Source organism: Coregonus clupeaformis, chromosome 29 (genome assembly GCF_020615455.1).
Source record: "Coregonus clupeaformis isolate EN_2021a chromosome 29, ASM2061545v1, whole genome shotgun sequence".
Taxonomy (NCBI): Eukaryota; Metazoa; Chordata; class Actinopteri; order Salmoniformes; family Salmonidae; genus Coregonus; species Coregonus clupeaformis.
In genome coordinates this window covers 9,724,142-9,741,302 of record NC_059220.1, presented here as the reverse complement: position 1 = coordinate 9,741,302, position 17,161 = coordinate 9,724,142, and the positions used below count along the sequence as shown (strand labels likewise).

General features: G+C 40.6%; 1 protein-coding gene across 1 annotated transcript in view; it reads left to right on the top strand.

Annotated features, from left to right (window-relative positions):
* Positions 1-540: 540 nt before the first annotated feature.
* Positions 541-17,161, top strand: part of LOC121544617 (FERM domain-containing protein 6) — a 53,412-nt gene continuing 36,791 nt past the window's right edge. Inside the window, exon 1 of the mRNA XM_041854600.1 lies at positions 541-698. The gene's annotated coding sequence lies outside the window, so the exon portion shown is untranslated. The remainder of the gene's footprint in view (positions 699-17,161) is intronic.

Genomic DNA, 17,161 nt, shown 5'->3' with positions numbered 1-17,161 from the left:
ATTCTGTGATTTCCTTGTTGGAAAAAGTAGTCTGTTGTTTTCTTCTCCCTATACAAAGCCTATGATTTCTACATCTAAAACCAAGCAGACGCGTTTACTGTATGAAACTCTAAACCTATAGGGCGTAAATGTCCCTAGGCTGAACCCCGCTTCGTAAGAATGGGTATTCTAGGCGCCGCTACTATTTCCCTCTTCACTGCCACAAGGCTTCCAAAATACTGCTGCACTGCTACAGTCGGGAATGGGACCGGAGGAATGGAATGACAGGCAGCCGTTGGCGATACCAACTAGTTGTCGTTGAGGGGGTATCAGTACGTTCTATATCGTTTTTTTTTTTACATATCAAAAGAGCAACGGAATATCTGTAGAATAATGTTTGGATTGTTAAAATTAACATACATTTAAGGATATTTTCAAGGAAGAACATTTGGTATTAAAACAAACACTGATGTAAAATCTATACTAACCCCCTGCCATCCGCCCTTCCACCAATTGCACATATATTCCTAGGCTACTTGTTACTGATCCAAACGCATATAAATGTGGCGCTCGACACAAGCAAATCTTCCCCGTCTATATTTAAAACTTTAGCCTGCACTTGCTGACGAAAAATTGGAAATACTAAAGCGTTTGGATACAACTTGATCGAATTAAACAAATTGTTTTAAAGGAGTTAGGATTAGTTTTTCTCATGAAAGGTACGTTTTATTTCAAAGGCTGCATTTTAAATCTCTCCCTTCGTTCTTTGTCATTTCCCTTGCCACTAATTTAACTGATCCACCTCATCTGCGCGCATGGACGAAGTTATTCTGCCCTGCTATTCCAACATTTCTAAACTATTTTAGGCTACATTAATGTTATAAAATGTATGCACTTGTTCCATGGTTACAATATATGTTTTCAAACAGTATTTAAAACTGATTAAAGCTTGGTCAACGGTTGGTTGTTCAAAACAACCCGGACCCTAAGAACTCTTGTGGCTACAATGTAACGATGCTGTCAGAATGTTGCCGCTATCCTTTTTATAGGCTATATTATGAACGTGAGACTTGAGACAGAGATGCATTTTGTTGCAACAATGTATCGATCTTTCTCACTATATAATGGGTGATGTTTATTCTACATTTTGTGACCACTCATTTGACCCTCTCTTCATCGTTATTTAATGCCTCTGGCTCATCGACGTATTGCTTTTTATATGACCCTCACCTCTGTTTCGTTCCAATGCATTTACATACACCAGCTAGTGCAGTATTTGTTCTCATTACAGTTGGCTATAGTCGTTGTTTCCATAAAAAAGACTGGCACCAAGTTTACGGTAGGATGTTGTTACTCTGCCTGCCTGTGGCATAGTATGGTCGTGTCAGATGTCATCTGGAAGTAGTATGGTGTTTTCTTGTAAATCAACGTAATAACAGCAGCCAGCATGCAAAACTTGCGATTAAATTGCGCATTACGAAATGTCTTCCCTAGAACATCATCACTGTTCCATTTTTGAAGGGGTCACACACTCCTTTATTTTGGACATCTTATTTTAGGATTCCTCTCCTCTGGAATGGAATCTGGCATTCTATTATAACCATGCTATAATACTGCTCTGGAATGAAATGACTCTGCACGGAGAGACATGTAGGCTATTGGAGGGGAGACTGCATAGAAATCGTATAGAAGGTTAGAAATAGATAGATATAGAAGGATACAACTACTATAGAACTAGGAAATGTGGTAGAAGAGGCGTGTGTGTGTTTAGGCCCAGCCTGGTCTCATAACCTAGACCTAACATAGTAAATGTAAATCCGGGAAACTGAAATTAGAAGCCGAATGTGGAGGTCCTGGGCTGGCGTGGTTACACGTGGTCTGCGGTTGTGAGGCCGGTTGGACATACTGCCAAATTCGCTAAAACGACGTTGGAAGCGGCTTATGGTAGAGAAATGGCTCCCGAGTGGCGCAGCGGTCTAAGGCACTGCATCTCAGTGCTTGAGGCGTCACTACAGACCCCCTGGTTCGATTCCAGGCTGTATCACAACCGGCCGTGATTGGGAGTCCCATAGGGCGGCGCACAATTGGCCCAGCGTCGTCCGGGTTTGGCCGGTGTAGGCCGTCATTGTAAATAAGAATTTGTTCTTAACTGACTTGCCTAGTTAAATAAAGGTAAAAAAACAAATAAATAAATAAATAAATAAAATGAACATTAAATTATCTGGCAACAGCTCTGGTGGACATTCCTGCAGTCAGCATGCCAATTGCACGCTCCCTCAACTTGAGACATCTGTGGCATTGTGTTTGTTGTGTGACAAAACTGCACATTTTAGAGTGGCCTTTTATTGTCCCCAGCACAAGGTGCACCTGTGTAATGATCATCCTGTTTAATCACCTTCTTGATATGCCACACCTGTCAGGTGGATGGATTATCTTGGCAAAGGAGAAATGCTCACTAACAAGGATGTAAACAAATTTGTGCACAGCGTTTGAGAGAAATACATTTTTGTGCGTATGGAACATTTCTGGGATCTTTTATTTCAGCTCATGAAACACTTTACATGTTGCGTTTATATTTTGGTTCAGTATGGAATACGAATTGTAATTCGTAACATATCATAAGAAATGGGTGATGGACAGCCACAAATTAATGCATTCCATACTTGACATAACATATACTAAAAGGAATGTCCTCGGATTTACATACAGAAAAATACAAAATGCTCTGAGACCAGGTTGCAGCAGGCCTATGTTTGCTTGTTGGGGACCTTTCTTCCTGTTTGCTTCAGTATTCAGGAATGCCAACAATTTTCTCCCTGTGGCTTTCCTTCCATTTAATTTCTATCATGCCATGGTTCCTTCTCCAGCTGTTGAAAGAAAACGGAAGAAAAACAATTGCCTGTTTTTGTGCTTATTTGTCCAGTTGATTGAGGATACAGAGCAGCCACCCTGCTCCAAACTGATGTTCTCTGGTAAGACTAGAGACACAGTATAGACAGAGACACAGTAGAGACACAGAGATAGTAAAGACACAGTAGAGACAGAGACTAGGGAGAGACAGTAGAGACAGAGACTAGGGAGAGACAGTAGAGACAGAAACAGAGATAGACTAGAGAGAGACAGTAGACAGACACAGGAGAGACAGTAGAGACAGATATAGTAAAGACAGTAGAGATAGTAGAGATAGTAAAGACAGTAGAGACAGAGATAGTAAAGACAGTAGAGACAGAGATAGTAGACAGATATAGTAAAGACAGTAGAGACAGATATAGTAGAGACAGAGATGGTAGAGACATATGTAGACAGAGATAGTAGAGACATAATAAAGACCGTAGACAGATATAGTAGAGACAGATATAGTAAAGACAGTAGAGACAGAGACTAGGGAGAGACAGTAGAGGCAGACACAGTAGAGACAGTAGATACAGATATAGTAGAGACAGTAGAGACAGAGACAGTAGACACAGTAAAGTAGATGGTGCAGGTGCTATCTCTATCTGGACAGGAAGGATTTATCCACTGCCTGAGCAGGAAACAAAATTAAAAATCACTGTCAGTCAAACTGGTCAAATGTTAAGTAGGTCTTTCCAGGGCCTTCCAACTCTACACGGGACAGACCTTTTTTCCTCCGAGCAGCTGTTTGTGCTGTTTCTCTTGAGAACCTATTTGTTTCTGCCCATGCCCAAGTCATCCTACCTAGTTTGGTGACGATCTGTGTGAGGGAGCATCCTGCCTTATGTTTTTATGTTTTTATTATTCACTCAATAGTATCTTGAGCTCTCCTAAGCCTGGCTCTCTCTAATATCCTCCTGGGGATCTTCAGTTCAGAGTTCCACTTGCTGTTTGGTGTTGTGTATAAAACCTGACTGATTCACTGATTCCTCCCCCCTCCTCCTCCACACCAAAGACGATAGCCTCAGGGCTCCATCTCTATCTCTCTTTCACTGCTGCTGTTGCAGTCCATTCTGCAGTGATAACCAGAAAAACATAGTTCTGGGTGCTGGTACTGTAGCTTGCTAAGCTGCCTGACACAGACTCTTGCATTCGATTCAAAGGGCTTTATTGGCATGGGAAACATATGTTAACATTGCCAAAGCAAGTGAAATAGACAAATAAAAGGGAAATAAACAATCAACAATGAACAGTAAATATTACACTCAAAGTTTTTCAAAATATAGACATTTCAAATGTTATATTATTGGCAATGTTGTAATGATGTACAAATAGTTGAAGTACAAAAGGGAAAATAAATAAACCGATAAATATAGGTTGTATTTACAATGGTGGTTGTGCTCCACTGGTTGCCCTTTTCTTGTGGCAATAGGTCACAAATCTTGCTGCTGTGATGGCACACTGTGGTATTCCACCCAATAGATATGGGAGTTTATCATGATTGGATTTGTTTTGAAATTCTTTGTGGATCTGTGTAATCTGAGGGAAATATGTGTCTCTAATATGGTCATACAGTTGGCAGGAGGTTAGGAAGTGCAGCTCGGTTTCCACCTCATTTTGTAGGCAGTGGGCACGTAGCCCGTCTTCTCTTGAGAGCCAGGTCTGCCGACGGCGGCCTCTCTCGATAGCAAGGCCATGCTCACTGAGTCAAAGCTTTCCTTAATTTTGGGTCAGTCACAGTGGACAGGTATTCTGCTACTGTGTACTCTCTGTTTAGAGCCAAATAGCATTCTAGTTTGCTCTGTTTTTTTTGTTGATTCTTTCCAATGTGTCAAGTAATTATATTTTTAGTTTTCTCATGATTTGGTTGGGTCTAATTGTGTTGCTGTCCTGGGGCCCTGTACCAGAAAACAGAGGGGACTCTTCTCCAGGTTAATCTCGCTGTAGGTGAGGGCTTTGTTATGGAAGGTTTGAGAATCACTTATTTTTAGGTGGTGGTAGAATTGAATGGCTATTTTCTGGATTTTGATAATTAGCGTGAATCATTCTAATTCTGCTCTGCATGCATTATTTGGTGTTTTACGTTGTACACAGGGGATGTTTTTGCAGAATTCTGCATGCAGAGTCTCAATTTGGTTGGTGAGTGGACCCCAGACCTCACAACCATAAAGGGCAATGGGTTATATAACTGATTTAAAGTATTTTAAGCCAAATCCTAATTGGGATGTCAAATTTTATGTTCCTTTTGAAGGCGTAGAAGGCCCTTCTTGCCTTGTCTCTCAGATCGTTCACAGCTTTGTAGAAGTTACCTGTGGTGCTGATGTTTAGGCTGAGGTAGGTATAGTTTTTGTGTACTCTAGGGAACAGTGTCTAGGTGGAATTTGTATTTATGGTCCTGGCAACTGGGCTTTTTTTGGAACACCATTTTTGTCTTCCTGAGATTAACGATCAGAGCCTAAGTCGGACAGAATCTGTGCAGAAGATCTAGGTGCTGCTGTAGGCCCTCCTTGGTTGGGGACAGAAGCACCAGATCATCTGCAAACAGTAGACATTTGACTTCAGAGTCTAGTAGGGTGAGGCCGGGTGCTGCAGACTGTTCTAGTGCCCCCCTATTTGATGTAATTTCCATGTATACATTTTTCAACCATTTTCCATTCTTAAAAATTAGGAATAAGCAAAGGCTTTGAGTTCTGGGTCAAACAGATGGAAAATGGGTCTTAGAAAACATCTCTCAGAAAAAGTCTTAAAAGATAGTAGAAATACATACTCAATAATCTTGAAGTAAAGACCCTTGCCAACTAATATAAACACTAATATTTAGTTTTGGATAAATGTTTCTGCTTTCTGTAAGTTTAAGAAACATTGGCTTGTGCCTTGAAATTCCGTTACCAAAGACCCACATATATTTAAGATATTTTCTAATTTCTCTCCCTCATGAGGGGGGAGGATAATACAAGTTCAAAGAAGTAACAAGTAAAGGTAGACCTATCAATGAGTTAGTTTTTACTGATATCAATTTTGTTTAGGAATTATTAAGTGATTAAAACTCGAAATTCCGTTACCAAATTGGTAATGGAATTTCAGAAAAATCAGTAACGGAATTTCTGCAATTGAATTGGCTACAATGGGAGGTCATAGTAGTCACAAACCACAGTTGGGTTCACAAGTTTGTACTGTAGAGTACAGGACAGTAAAGTATAGTACTGTACAATAGAGTACAGTACACAGTAGAGCACACCAGAGTTGAGTACACCATAATGTACTGTACTGAACTCTATTCTTCTGTGTTTTGCTGTACTACTGTACAGTTATAGTGTTCTTAACTATGAAGTTGTTAATGTTCTTAGCTTTATCCTTTAAAAATAGACACCTGAAAAGATTCTGGGGATGAGCATGTGCATCTTCGATATGTACCCATTGTTCCACTTTAGTGCATTTAACTATATGTCACAAGGAAAAGCTGTTCCTCTTTAGTGCATTTAACTATATGTCACAAGGAAAAGCTGTTCCTCTTTAGTGCATTTAACTATATGTCACAAGGAAAAGCTGTTCCTCTTTAGTGCATTTAACTATATGTCACAAGGAAAAGCTGTTCCTCTTTAGTGCATTTAACTATATGTCACAAGGAAAAGCTGTTCCTCTTTAGTGCATTTAACTATATGTCACAAGGAAAAGCTGTTCCTCTTTAGTGCATTTAACTATATGTCACAAGGAAAAGCTGTTCCTCTTTAGTGCATTTAACTATATGTCACAAGGAAAAGCTGTTCCTCTTTAGTGCATTTAACTATATGTCACAAGGAAAAGCTGTTCCTCTTTAGTGCATTTAACTATATGTCACAAGGAAAAGCTGTTCCTCTTTAGTGCATTTAACTATATGTCACAAGGAAAAAGCTGTTCCTCTTTAGTGCATTTAACTATATGTCACAAGGAAAAGCTGTTCCTCTTTAGTGCATTTAACTATATGTCACAAGGGAAAAGCTGTTCCTCTTTAGTGCATTTAACTATATGTCACAAGGAAAAGCTGTTCCTCTTTAGTGCATTTAACTATATGTCACAAGGAAAAGCTGTTCCTCTTTAGTGCATTTAACTATATGTCACAAGGAAAAGCTGTTCCTCTTTAGTGCATTTAACTATATGTCACAAGGAAAAGCTGTTCCTCTTTAGTGCATTTAACTATATGTCACAAGTAAAAGCTGTTCCTCTTTAGTGCATTTAACTATATGTCACAAGGAAAAGCTGTTCCTCTTTAGTGCATTTAACTATATGTCACAAGTAAAAGCTGTTCCTCTTTAGTGCATTTAACTATATGTCACAAGGAAAAGCTGTTCCTCTTTAGTGCATTTAACTATATGTCACAAGGAAAAGCTGTTCCTCTTTAGTGCATTTAACTATATGTCACAAGGAAAAGCTGTTCCTCTTTAGTGCATTTAACTATATGTCACAAGTAAAAGCTGTTCCTCTTTAGTGCATTTAACTATATGTCACAAGTAAAAGCTGTTCCTCTTTAGTGCATTTAACTATATGTCACAAGGAAAAGCTGTTCCTCTTTAGTGCATTTAACTATATGTCACAAGGAAAAGCTGTTCCTCTTTAGTGCATTTAACTATATGTCACAAGGAAAAGCTGTTCCTCTTTAGTGCATTTAACTATATGTCACAAGTAAAAGCTGTTCCTCTTTAGTGCATTTAACTATATGTCACAAGGAAAAGCTGTTCCTCTTTAGTGCATTTAACTATATGTCACAAGGAAAAGCTGTTCCTCTTTAGTGCATTTAACTATATGTCACAAGGAAAAGCTGTTCCTCTTTAGTGCATTTAACTATATGTCACAAGGAAAAGCTGTTCCTCTTTAGTGCATTTAACTATATGTCACAAGGAAAAGCTGTTCCTCTTTAGTGCATTTAACTATATGTCACAAGTAAAAGCTGTTCCTCTTTAGTGCATTTAACTATATGTCACAAGGAAAAGCTGTTCCTCTTTAGTGCATTTAACTATATGTCACAAGGAAAAGCTGTTCCTCTTTAGTGCATTTAACTATATGTCACAAGGAAAAGCTGTTCCTCTTTAGTGCATTTAACTATATGTCACAAGGAAAAGCTGTTCCTCTTTAGTGCATTTAACTATATGTCACAAGGAAAAGCCTTGGGTAGCGAGTCAGGAATGTTAAAACCACCGTCAGACTTTTGATTCTGAATTATATTTGCCCATATAAAGTCTTATGACAGAGTATACTTTTTAAAAAAGAATGTCTTCAGTGGGGTAATTGGTATCACCGAAAATAAATACTGTACTGAACTCTGCTGTACTGAACTCTACTGAGCTCTAGTGTGTTGTACTTTAAGGTCAAAACTTGTGAAACATAGACTTCTATGATTGGTTCAGATTTGGTCCGGACCAACCAAATTTGGTCTTGTTTGTGGGCAGAGCTCATTAAAATAATAGCCAGTGTGTAGAATAATACCCAAATATGCAAAGGAGGATATTGCATATTTATACATTTGTGTACCTATTTAGGATACATCATCACCATGATGTATCCTAAAGTGGCTCAGTGTCTCCCGAGTGGCGCAGTGGTCCAAGGCACTGCATCGCAGTGCTAGCTGTGCCACTAGAGATCCTGGTTCGAATCCAGGCTCTGCCGTGACCGGCCGTGACCCATGGGGCGGCGCACAATTGGTCCAGGGTAGGGGAGGGAATGGCCGGCAGGGATGTTGGTAGAGCATGGCGTTTGCAACGCCAGGGTTGTGGGTTCGATTCCCGCGGGGGGCCAGTATGAAAAAAATAAATATGTATGCACTCACTAACTCTGGATAAGAGCGTCTGCTAAATGACTAAAATGTAAAAAAATGTAAATGTAAGAGAATGACCTTCATATCCATAATTATGTATTTAATTGTTGTACAGATCAGTAACCCCATGATGAAATTCCGTTACCGGGTGTAAAATCCACTTCCCTTACTGTAGATCAATAACCAAAAGAGATTTTTTCAATGTGTAATGTCATAGCTGACACCCCATTCTTTCTGCAGACATCATTGAATCTTAATTCGGAGCAGATATTAAAGTTTTTGGAAAATGTGGGAACAAATAACTGAGGGAGATTTTACAGAAATTCTGTTACCAAACTTTGCATTTGCACTGTTCTTCCAGTAATGTGTTTTTGTAAAGTTGTCAGTGTAAAGTAGTCCATTTGTTGTATAGTTTAGCTTTGAAATCAATGGTTTTTGTTTGGCATACAGTTCATTCAGAAAGTATTCAGACCTCTTCCCTTTTCCACATTTTGTTACGTTACAGCCTTATTCTAAAATGTATTAAATTATTTGTTTCCCTCATCAATCTACACACAATACCCCATAATGACAAAGCAAAAACAGTATTCAGACCCTTTGCTATGAGACTCTAAATTGAGCTCAGGTGCATCCTGTTTCGTTTGATCATCCTTGAGATGTTTCTACAACTTGATTGGAGTCCATCTGTGGTAAACTTAATTGATTGGACATGATTTGGAAAGGCACACAACTGTCTATGTAAGGTCCCACAGTTGACAGTGCATGTCAGAGCAAAAACCAAGCCATGAGGTCGAAGGAATTGTCCGTGGAGCTCAGAGACAGGATTGTGTCGAGGTACAGATCTGGGGAAGGGTACCAAAACATTTGTGCAGCATTGAAGGTCCCCAAGAACACAGTGGCTTCCATCATTCTTAAATGGAAGAAGGTTAGAACCACCAAGACTCTTCCTAGAGCTGGCCGCCCGGCCAAACTGAGCAATAGGGGGAGAAGGGTCTTGGTCAGGGAGGTGACCAAGAACCCGATGGTCACTCTGACTGATTTCCAGAGTTCCTCTGTGGAGATGGGACAACCTTCCAGAAGGACAACCATCTCTGCAGCGCTCCAGCAATCAGGCCTTTATGGTAGCGTGGCCAGACGGAAGCCACTCCTCAGTAAAAGGCACATGACAGCCCACTTGGAGTTTGCCAAAAGGCACCTAAAGGAAGCTAACCATGAGAAACAAGATTCTCTGGTCTGATGAAACGAAGATTGAAGTCTGGCCTGAATGCCAAGCGTCACGTTTGGAGGAAACCTGGCATCATCTCTACGGTGAGGCATGGTGGTGGCAGCATCATGCTGTGGGGATGTTTTTCAGCAGCAGGCACTGGGAGACTAGTCAGGATCAAGGGAAAGTTGAAAGGAGCAAAGTACAGAGAGATCCTTGATGAAACCCTGCTCCAGAACGTTCATCAAGTTCACCTTCCAGCAGGACAACGACCCTAAGCACACAGCCAATACAACGCAGGAGTGGCTTCGGGAGAAGTTTCTGAATGTCCTCGAGTGGCCCAGCCAGAGCCCGGACTTGAAACTGATCGAACATCTCTGGAGAGACCTGAAAATAGCTGTGCAGCGACGTTCTCCATCCAACCTGACAGAGCTTGAGAGGATCTTCAGAGAAGAATGGGAGAAACTCCCCAAATACAGGTGTGCTAAGCTTGTAGCGTCATACCCAAGAAGACTCGAGGCTGTAATCTCTGCCAAAGGTGCTTCAACAAAGTACTGAGTAAAGAGTCTGAATACTTATGTAAATGTGATATTTCTGTTGATTAAAAAAATTAAAAAAGCAAAATATTCTAAAAACCTGTATTTGCTTTGTGATTATGCGGTATTGTGTGTACTTCCAAATGCACTGTACATTTGAAGTCCGTTACTGTGGAATTGTCCTGCACTGTATAAGGAATATGGTGCTATTTGGGGCACAGCCCATGAGTATACTTTACCCTTTTATAGTCATATCAGTTAACTGTGTTCCTGGAGTATAAAGCGTCTGAGGGAATCATAATATTAGTGTCTGAGGACAATATGGCTCAGCAACAGAAGACTAATGGCACCATGAGAAAGGATGGGGTGACTGTTATCACCACAGAGAAATACTAGCTCTCCCCTTCTGCCGGTCTGTGTTATCTCCAACTCCTCGAAGGTGGGTTCACACACACACACATTACATTTTTAACTCTCATTTTCTTAACTGCATTGTTGGTTAAGGGCTTGTAAGTAAGCAATTAATGGTAAGGTCTACACGTGTTGTATTCAATAACATTTTATTTGACTCACTCACTCACTCACTCACTCTAACATCCCTCTCATTGTAAAGTTGTAATGCAGAAAGATGCCGTTGGCTAGCTCCCATTTCACCAACAGTAACATGTAACAGTAACACTGGTCAGATTCCTCCTCCTGGTATCCATTAGTGAAATCTACCATCAGGACTAAGGAAGGGAAATGGGTCACTCCATCCTTCCTGCATGTCTCTGTTTCCCTCATTGGATTGTTTTCCCCTACCAGTCATACTTGGCCTCCTTCGGTAGTTGGAGCTTACAGTTTACAGCGGTGCCAGACTACCAGCGGTGCCAGACTACCAGCGGTGCCAGACTACCAGCGGTGGCTAGACTACCAGCGGTGGCTAGACTACCAGCGGTGGCTAGACTACCAGCGGTGGCTAGACTACCAGCGGTGGCTAGACTACCAGCGGTGGCTAGACTACCAGCGGTGCTAGTATAAAGTCAATTAAAGGATGTTGACTGGAGTGATTTAACCTCCCAGCAACCCCTGAAGATAAAATGGGTTTGCATCCAAAATGGCATCCTATTCCCTATGTTTTGTGTGCTACTTTTGACCAGGGCCCAAAGGCAATAGGGTGTAATTTGGGACGCAGGCCATAGTGTCTCACATTACGTTCAACTCACTGTGGTTGTAAACATGATATTCATAACCAGGGAAGTATCCCAGGCTTCTATTGATATGCCTATTGTGTTCTAAAATATATATCATCCGCTAAGTTGTTTTTAACAGAAGGATTTGCCTAATTTAAAACAAAACGCCAGGATGTGGGTGTATTGTATATGAATAACACCAGTTTGTTTTTCCCCAACCCTTTTATTTACGGCCACATACTCTATTCTGAGGGTATAACGGTTAGGGTGGTTTCTCTTCTCAGAGCAGAGCATGGGACTTCTAGTGCTAGTTTAGCGGGTTACTCATGCATGTCACAGGGCTGAATACAGAGCTCCATGATGAGCCTGGAGCGAGGGAGGGAGGGAAGGAAGGAAGGGAAGGTGAGGGCACGAGAGGAGAAAGAGAGACTGCTGCTGACTCTGTTTAAACATGCCTGGCAGCTCGGGCGGTTTGAGGTGTGTGTGTACTACTGGTGTGTGGTTGGAGTGTGTGTACTACTGGTGTGTGTGTTTGGGAGTGTGTGTGTGTGTGTGTACTACTGGTGTGTGTTTGGGAGTGTGTGTGTGTACTACTGGTGTGTGTTTGAGTTACGTAGGGCTGGGTGATATGGCCTAAACCTATGGGCGATTCTCAATATAAACAGTATCTCAATAAATAAAACATCTCGAAATAAACTTTGTTGTACAATTAAAGGTCAAATACACTAAATTTCAAACAGTCAGCAATAATCTAATTAGTTCAGGGCTTGTGAAATTATACCTAGGCTAAATATAAGCCTTCCACAACCATAAGTTTAAAATAGTTTTACCTGCTTTTTTGCAATAATCACGGATCTGGCTTAGAAATCTGTCTATGAAAATGCAATTTCTGATACAAATATAACCAGAACCATGCATGCATAATGCCCATTCACTAATAATGACTAACTTATTGTAGCAGGCATTATAGAAAATGAACACAGGTCTCATAAACAATCTCTCAAGCACAAGCCCACGTGTTATTGAGCAGCCAGCAATTTTTTAAATTTCAAGTTTAGCCAACTTGGATCTATTTGCTAGCTAACAAGGTAGAACAGTTGAATTGTATTGAACCCACCCTTCTGTCCATCTCCAACTGTTTGATGTTGAAATCAAGTGGCCAACCTTATTTCTCAGAATGAGAATGAGTTGCCAGTTCCTTATATAATTGTGTTTTATGCTTATTGCACATTTTATAAAACATAGACTAGACAGCTAGTATAACAGTCTTTGGCTAAAATGCTGCTAGCGGTACGTGGTGCCGCACACGACAGACTGAGCATTAATGTTCTAGATTCAATGTTCATTGATACTTCTGTTTTAGTAGTGTCTGACATAAAAAGAGTAGTTGACATAAAAAGGGTAGTGTTAGAAAGTTTAACTACTCCGCAATTACAGTTAAATAATGTCTCATTGTGTTTTGGTGTCCATGTGACCGATTCTGTTTGGCTAAACCTCAAATGCAATAGCGAGTTAAAACCTCTTGTCAGAGGAAGAACTGTTGGAGCTAGGAACATAAGCATTTCGCTACACCCGCTAACATCTGCAAAATATGTGTACGCTAACATGATTTGAAAAGTGATTTTTGTTGTTGTTGTGAGTGGCAGGGGGAGGGGCTTGGTGTGTGGGGGAGGGGCTTGGTGTGTGGGGGAGGGGCTTGGTGTGTTTGTGTGTGTGTGTGTGTGTGTGTGTGTAAATGGGAAGGTGCACAGAAGGAGCGAATGAGACGACACCAAAAAGACAACATGAGAACAAACGGACAAACGCTCATAAAAAACGGAAAAACACAAAAACGAGATTCTTGCGAAACAGGCATTTGGAATATCGCGCTAAAACATCAAATTTAATCAATTAAATTCCTGATCCTCTCACTGCTTACTGGAAACCAGATGTGAAGTGATTCCTAACCTTTTCAAAAAACATATTATTCCTAACCTTTTTTAAAAGTTATTATTAACACTGTTAACTGTTGGGCTACTCCAGCTCAGCAAGAATCCGAATAGTAACATTCTCTCTTGACTTTAACTTTAAGATCCTACTCTAAAGTACTTTTTGATCTAAAAGCAAACCTTGTCCTTGGAAGGTAGTGAAAGGTAACAAAATGGTTTAAAAAATATATATATATTTAGAATCTAGATTGATGATTCACACCTTCCCTGTTGAGAAGCACAGTTGAATAATGTTTTTATCAATACACTATAAGGATGACTATTAAATTATCACAACTAATCAACAGTGTGATTGCAGTCTATAAGTATTTGATGAATGCATAGACAAGTTGAGTCAAAACTATGACAGGAAATTACTATTAATTTAGTCAACCATAATAACTGTTAGTCACCTTTTCATGACTTCAAACACACCTAGATGATGTTGCCTATGTTACACCATTTACTTCTCACATGCCACCCTATCCCCTATATAGTGCACTACTGTTGACCAGCAGCCATAGGGATCTGGTCCAAAGTAGTGCACTATATAGGGAATAGGGTGCCATTTGGGACACAGGACAGGTGTTCAGACTGCTACAGACATTTTGAGTATTGAGTCTCTTGATTCCTTGACTGATATCATTGGCTTAAACCTGTCAAACTGGCTATGTATTTTAATAACACCACCTCCCATGATCAAGTATATCAAGGATCGTGACACCTAACATCATCTGGATAGTCATGGGGAAGACTTGTTGGAATCCTGATGTTGACACTTGAAACTATTTTCCTATAGGCTAAGGCTATGCAGGATTAGTCCCCCCACCCCACAGTGTCTGGCATAATATCAACCAATATGTTAACTGTTCATTACATATTCATAAACTATTCATACACTAATAAATTCGTTTATCATTTTAAGTACTATACCTTCATTTAAAGTGTCAGTTGTTGTCCACCAACTGCTTATACATTTAGTATAACATCATACTGCTGCTATGGTAACAGATGTGGTCGTTTATATAGCTTCATGAGGTAGTCACCTGGAATGCAGTTCAATTAACAGGTGTGCCTTGTTAAAAGTTAATTGGTGGAATTTCTTTCCTCAATGCGTTTTGAGCCAATCAGTTGTGTTGTGTTGTGTTAACTTTTAACAAGTCACACCTGTTAATTGAAATGCATTCCAGGTGACTACTTCATGAAGCTGGTTGACAGAATGCCAGGAGTGTGCAAAGCTGTCAAGGCAAAGGGTGGCTACTTTGAAGAATCTCAACTATAAAATATATTTTGATTTATTTAACACTTTTTTTGGTTACTACATGATTCCATATGTGTTATTTCATAGTTTTGATATCTTCACTATTATTCTACAATGTAGAAAATAGTACAAATAAAGAAAAACCCTTGAATGAGTAGGTGTGTCCAAACTTTTGACTGGTAGTGTAGATTTGACCTTTGTTGTTAATGAGCATGACATTTGATCCAATAAGACTCTCAGCTAAATGTTTACACTTTCAATCTTCTCAGATCAGTAGTGTGGAGACAAGGCTGCTTTGTCTAAGCATCACTGCAGTATGCTGTATAGGGACTGACCTAAACCACAGAGCTTTGCTTTAAGTTTAACCAAAGCCACGTACAGTACAGTGAGTAAGTGTATGAATCTTTAGTCATGTACAGTGAGGGAAAAAAGTATTTGATCCCCTGCTGATTTTGTACGTTTGCCCACTGACAAAGAAATGATCAGTCTATGATTTTAATGGTAGGTTTATTTGAACAGTGAGAGACAGAATAACAACAACAAAATCCAGAAAAACGCTGATAAAATGATTTGCATTTTAATGAGGGAAATAAGTATTTGACCCCCTCTCAATCAGAAAGATTTCTGGCTCCCAGGTGTCTTTTATACAGGTAATGAGCTGAGATTAGGAGCACACTCTTAAAGGGAGTGCTCCTAATCTCAGCTTGTTACCTGTATAAAAGACACCTGTCCACAGAAGCAATCAATCAATCAGATTCCAAACTCTCCACCATGGCCAAGACCAAAGAGCTCTCCAAGGATGTCAGGGACAAGATTGTAGACCTACACAAGGCTGGAATGGGCTACAAGACCATCGCCAAGCAGCTTGATGAGAAGGTGACAACAGTTGGTGCGATTATTCGCAAATGGAAGAAACACAAAATAACTGTCAATCTCCCTCGGCCTGGGGCTCCATGCAAGAAATCACCTCGTGGAGTTGCAATGATCATGAGAACGGTGAGGAATCAGCCCAGAACTACACAGGAGGATATTGTCAATGATCTCAAGGCAGCTGGGACTATGGTCACCAATAAATCAATTGGTAACACACTACGCCGTGAAGGACTGAAATCCTGCAGCGCCCGCAAGGTCCCCCTGCTCAAGAAAGCACATATACAGGGCCGTCTGAAGTTTGCCAATGAACATCTGAATGATTCAGAGGAGAACTGGATGAAAGTGTTGTGGTCAGATGAGACCAAAATCGAGCTCTTTGGCATCAACTCAACTCGCCGTGTTTGGAGGAGGAGGAATGCTGCCTATGACCCCAAGAACACCATCCCCAACATCAAACATGGAGGTGGAAACATTATGCTTTGGGGGTGTTTTTCTGCTAAGGGGACAGGACAACTTCACCGCATCAAAGGGACGATGGACGGGGCCATGTACCATCAAATCTTGGGTGAGAACCTCCTTCCCTCAGCCAGGGCATTGAAAATGGGTCATGGATGGGTATTCCAGCATGACAATGACCCAAAACACACGGCCAAGGCAACAAAGGAGTGGCTCAAGAAGAAGCATATTAAGGTCCTGGAGTGGCCTAGCCAGTCTCCAGACCTTAATCCCATAGAAAATCTGTGGAGGGAGCTGAAGGTTCGAGTTGTCAAACGTCAGCCTTGAAACCTTAATGACTTGGAGAAGATCTGTAAAGAGGAGTGGAACAAAATCCCTCCTGAGATGTGTACAAACCTGGTGGCAAACTACAAGAAACGTCTGACCTCTGATTGCCAACAAGGGTTTTGCCACCAAGTATTAAGTCATGTTTTGCAGAGGGGTCAAATACTTATTTCCCTCATTTAAAATGCAAATCAATTCATAACATTTTTGACATGCGTTTTTCTGGATTTTTTTGTTGTTATTCTGTCTCTCACTGTTCAAATAAACCTACCATTACAATTATAGACTGATCATGTCTTTGTCAGTGGGCAAACGTACAAAATCAGCAGGGGATCAAATACTTTTTTCCCTCACTGTATGTGATCCCTGCGGGAATTGAACCCACAACCTTGGGTGTTGTTAGTGCTCTTATCAACTGAGCGACACATGACCATTCACATGTCATGAACACAGCGCCCTGATGCCCTGTAGTGGAGAGAGTTGATACCATTCACAACGTTTTACTTCAGTTGGACCGTACTGCTGTTAATCTAGTTGTGGCCGCTCAGGCTGCGTCCCAAACGGCACCTTTAAAATAGGCTGTTATATCCCAGTCAGACAAACAAACATGTCTGGTGGCTAATCTTATGGAGTGGGATGTGGGATGGCATTCTACGCTGATATTGACCTGAATGTTTTTTTTTATACCGGTAGGCCAGCACTTACAGCA